General features: G+C 45.0%; 1 protein-coding gene across 1 annotated transcript in view; it reads right to left on the bottom strand.

Moving 5' to 3' along the window:
- The window catches only part of Kcnj2 (potassium inwardly rectifying channel subfamily J member 2), a 7,803-nt gene extending 3,560 nt beyond the window's left edge, over window positions 1-4,243 (bottom strand). The window contains exon 1 of the mRNA XM_031352883.1: window positions 4,069-4,243. The gene's annotated coding sequence lies outside the window, so the exon portion shown is untranslated. The remainder of the gene's footprint in view (window positions 1-4,068) is intronic.
- Between the last annotated feature and the right edge of the window lie 1,095 nt (window positions 4,244-5,338).

Genomic DNA, 5,338 nt, shown 5'->3' with positions numbered 1-5,338 from the left:
AAAAAAGACAACCTAAAAAAATAAACAAACAAAAACTCAAAAACCCTACATGTCCTCTCTAATGAGAGAAGAGAGAGAGAGAAAGAAAGAAAGAAAGAAAGAAAGAAAGAAAGAAAGAAAGAAAAGGAAGAAGAGGAGAAGGAGGAGGAGGAGGAAGAGGAGGAGGAAAGAATGCCTAAGAAATTGTCTAAGGTGTTTTCGTTCTGTAATCTGCATTAACCAAGTCCAGGAGTAGATTAATATTAACATAGCCTAGAACTAAAAACTAAGAATGATTTCCAACTTTTCAAACCACCAAATCCATGCCCTGTTTTTAAGTGGGACAATAAAAAAATATCAGGAATTGGTTGAAACCTTGGTAAGAGGACTCCAGTTTTGACCCCACCCCACCCCCAAGGCACATAAATATGGATCAGTCACCAAGACCATTTTCAGCCAAAGCAGCTGCAGATATAGAAAAGTGGTCCATTTGTCCTTACTCGGCCCATTACCAAGGGGCAATATGCATTGTTTTTGGAAATGCTGCCTAATAGTCGTCTGTCTTCTCCCACCACTGTGTTCGAGTTAGAGTCAAGATGTCCCCCACCTTATTTTTCTTGAGATTAGTCATCGGTGAAAATTTCAATGTGTGTTACATTTTGTCAGCCTTTGACATCTAAGTGATGCTTGATTTGAAAACGCCTTTGAGCTGCTTTATAAAAAGAAGATCTGGTGCCTTCCCCAACCTTCTACCTGCTTCACTGCTTTGCCTGCTTCCCCATGAACAGTGCACTGGACAAGGAAGAAAGAATCCTCAGAGGGCTAGACCGTCATGGACTTGGAAAGAAATATTTTAACAGCATTTTCAGACGAGTTGGCTTACATAATGTTAGCGAATGTTTTGTGAACACAGAGACAGCAGCAAGCGCAGGTGTGCTTTCCTTAATGACCTGGGAAGGGGGCAAAGGGGTCCCTTCCAAGAATGTATCTGAGCTACAACTGACTTTAAAATAGTTTACTATAAACTATCACCAGTAAATTCTTTTGCACCCTTCAAAAGAAGCCTTTCCCTGTATTAACATTAGGCGTCGTGCACTGACTCTCTCAGATTTCTTCAAGCTGACTCCTGCCCCTTTCCACAGAAGAACCTTACAACCCTGTGACCTCTACAGGCCCAGTAAAGACTTTCCAAAAATCTCAACCCTAGGACATCTGTTTGAATTCCACAAATCACACAATAGCTGTTTCCTATGAATAGCTCTCCCCACTTGGAACCTTTCAAATAGCATGTACTGTGGGGGTTGTTGTTGTCCCCTTTCCATTGCTAATGGCAGAATGGGTTCCACATGCTACAGCATCATTTTCAGGTCTCACCAGTGCTTCCTGGAAAGGGAAAAATAACTGTTTTTTTTTCTTTCCCCGAAATGGAAAGTTTCACTATGTTCAACACATATGCCCCAAACAGAGTACTGGGGTGCATACGTGCACCCACATGTCATACGTCATCGGACTTTTATGGAACTACTTTCAATTGCAGAAGTCTAGAACCCACTACAGTCTGGCCGGTGAACTGTCTTTATTGTTCACTTGTCTTTGCTGTTGACAGATCCACATGTCCCAGTGACTTCAAACAAGCAGAAGGTTCCTTCCCCCTTTCCTTCCTCAGTAGCAATCACCAAAACACCATGTAAAAACTTTCATGAAAAAGACTTCCATGCAATATTATCCCCAAAAATGTTCTGAGAAACAACTAACTCATAATATATTCAGATAATCTTGCCTCCCTGAAGGCTGTGTAGAGAGCCGATACTGGATTTGGCAAATAATATAGAAGCCCCCTTAAAGCTCAAATATTTAAGGATTCAAATCTATCCTCCATGGACATGAATAATAATTTCACCCAGGCCATGACCAATGAGGTTGAAAGCATTTCTGGGAAATTGAGAGGCTACATGTGCTGCTGTTCATGTTAAGACTATTTATAGGCAGATCCAAATTTAATCATAAGCAATGGAAAAAATAGTTCAGCGCCTCAATCTTAGGTAGATATTAAAGGAGAGAGAGGAGAGAGAGGGGAGCGAGGGAGGGATATGCAGGGAAAAATGGGAGAAATATATATATATATATGTGTGTGTGTGTGTGTGTGTGTGTGTGTGTGTGTGTGTGTTCTCACCAAGGACCTATATATATATATATATCCTCCAGTAGAGCACATGAAAACCAGATAAAGGTACTTGGGAAGAATAAGTGATCATCATAATGTCCCATAAGAGGGTTACTGACTCTCAATGAAAAAGTTAGTTTCTAACTAAAGACAGGAAATAGCAGAAGGAAAGGTGCTGGGTAAGAGAAGTCTGCTAATGAGTGCTTGGAGCAGCTATTCCCCAGCTGACGCCATGTAGATCAGCCCCAGAGTGCTCTGGGCACAAGTTGCTATGTGAGTCCTATTGCTGCAGAGCAACCTCTGTGAAGCTCAGTAAACAGAAGGGAGGGGGAAGGACAAGTGCAAGGGGGGCAGTGAGACACCCGTTTATATCTGTGTGAGGGCTGCCTCTAACATTGATACACAAGCAGTGTTTGTGGCAACTCTAGGCACGTGCACATGCCAAGGACAACTTGTGTTTAGTAAACAAGAATTTACATCTTTTTAAACGTTTTGAAAATGGTACAGCCCTTCAGGTAAAGATGGGTAGGGGCAAGCTTCTAACCTACTCCAAATTCTGAAAGGTATCTGAAAGGTGCTGACTGCTTTGTTTGCTTGTTTAAGTAATTTCACAAAGATGCAAAACACAATCCTTTACAGATATCAATAATGTAAAAAAATTTAAAAAAAAAACACAATATGGAAAAAGAGGCACAAAACAAACTGAAATGACCTTGACCCTGACTGTCACTGTTCCCACCATACTTGAAGTACCTATCTTTCTCCTGGGCATTGGGAAGTGTGTGTGTGTGCACTAGTGTATAATGAAAATAAAAATAAAACCCTTGGATGTGAGCAAGAAGAGGAAGACAAGTGTAATAGTAGCTCACAGTACACATACAGAGCTGGTTTCCAAAAGGAAATATGACTGCCTATTAATTATTAATAGGAAGAGACAACAAATGATACAAGGAGATATATTAATTCTCTTCTAATGCTTAACCAAAACAGGTTTTCAAGCAATGCCTTTATTTCCTGATAGATATCTTCAGAGTTTGTGAAAATCTTTGGAATGGATAGCTTCATCCAATTCTCCATTGACAGACTGAACCAGGCAGACATGCGACTACCCATTTCCTATCTTGGCTTTTCCCTAAGCTGTCATAGGAGTACACGTTATGATGCTGTCTTTTTGCCCCAGAATCAAGTTGCTAAGATCATTGCATCCCTAAAACCACATTGTCTGCAAATAAGGGATTTACACCATTATTACTAAGAATAACAAAGTACTTAGGGGAGACTGACATTGGATGGGAAAGTTTTGTGGTCTTGAAGCTAAAATCCAACTCTCTCTCTCTGTCTCTCTCTCTCCTCTCTCTCTCTCTCTCTCTCTCTCTCTCTCTCTCTCTCTCTCTCTGCAAAGGAACTTTGAGACTTGAGAAGCTCACTCTGGAATTTTGTTCTGTATTTGTAGCAAGGACACCCCCTCCCCAAACACCAAGGATCTAGATTAAGTACTGAGTTTCTTGGCCAGACCAATCCCCAGTAGCCTTCTCTTCCTCCCGCTCACCCGCAATAAGAGGAAGAATCCACACGCCAGGCTCGCGTTTGACTCTAAACCCAATATCTCCCTACAGCTGGTGCATTGGAAGTTATGAGCACAAACAGATGCTGCAGAGAAATCTGTTTCTATTGCTCAACTCTTCCAAGCGTGTCTCAGTATTTTTAGCTCTGAGGATGTTCTGGTGCGCACACAAACTATATAGGCAATGAGCCGGGACTCCAAAGCTTGCGGGGAGGAAAGCATTAACTGCAGCCTGACAACTGCGCACCTCCGGAGCAGCGGGAGCTGTAGGGTAGGGGACGGTGGCGCAAGTTCATTGCCCCTGGACACACACAGACAGACAACCGAGAGGAGAACAGGAAGAAAACACAGAAGCCCTTACCTGTTGCTGGCACAGGATCATGGGGACATGGAGTGGAAGTGGGGGTTACAGAAGCATGTAAGATCCAGTGGATTTTGTGAAAGAGAGTGAGCCGAAGCAAGTGAGAATTCCCAAGACCCTGCTTGCCGGCGCCGGGAAGGCTGCGCGCTGGCCAGGGCTCCAGTGCGCTCTGCGATAGCCTGGAAGCTTTTGAGGCGGTCCTTGTGATAACCGGTCTTATTGGCTCCGCCCCCTGCCCACTGCTGGCCAATCGGAGGCTGCGCTGCCCGCCTCGGGAACCGCCACCAGGAGGAGGAGGAGGCGGATCCTTACACCCGCGGTTTCTGGCTCTGCCAGCCTCGGAACCTGCGGTGGCTTCCTCTACCTCCTTCCAGCTGCCTAGCCTGATCTGAGTGTCCAACTCTGGGCCGAGGAGGAGGAAGTCGCGGCCCAGAGGGGACAGCAACAGGTGGGAAGCTCAGCCTCCATGCAGCTGCCTAATTGCAGCCTAGCCGTGGGCAAAGCTTCCGACTGGGTTCTCTGAGACCCACACTTCCCGGTTTCTTTCCACCGTGAAGGCCGACTGTACGTGTTCCAGTATAAGGGCCCGAGAGGTGTCAGTGCCTGGGAAAGCCGTTTGCAGCAGGGAGGGATGAATGATCACTGGGGTGCGTCTCCCTCCATCCCTTTTCCATCACAGAGTATTCAACTGCAGCTCGCGAATAATCTTTAAATTAAACCTGGAAAGGGTCCCGGACCCGCACTCACTACCCAGCAAGATTTAGATGTGCTAGCGATTGCTTGTCTGACTGAGCTGTTTCTCCTCCTGAATGATGGTGAATTACTTACACACACACACACACACACACACACACACACACACACACACACACAAGCAAGCTCCTGGACTTCTCCGGGATGTGTGGGGGAAGGGAGGGAGCCGCTGGTTCCTCTCGCCTTGTCCTCCCTCGATCTTTCTCTCCACCACCGCCCGGCACGCTCTGCTCATGTAAAACCAGAACAATTAGAAAGTAATGAATTCTCTGGAACAGCAACTCCTACAGACTTCAGCTCTGCCCTCGCTCCAGCGCCTCCCAGTCCTCCTCCTCAGCAACCAGGCAAGAAGAGTATTACAGACCTTCAAAAACCAACCTCTGTTAGCACCTGCATCCTGACAGTTTATAAATGAATTCTTGAGTGAGTGTTTGTAAAGCGCGTGCATATTATCTCTGAGTACTTTGACATCGTAGCAAAGCTTTGCTTTTAAAAGAGCATGATGCGTTTAGGAGTC

The sequence above is a fragment of the Mastomys coucha genome, unplaced genomic scaffold (assembly GCF_008632895.1).
Source record: "Mastomys coucha isolate ucsf_1 unplaced genomic scaffold, UCSF_Mcou_1 pScaffold5, whole genome shotgun sequence".
Classification (NCBI taxonomy): domain Eukaryota; kingdom Metazoa; phylum Chordata; class Mammalia; order Rodentia; family Muridae; genus Mastomys; species Mastomys coucha.
This window is presented reverse-complemented; position numbering and strand designations above follow the sequence as displayed.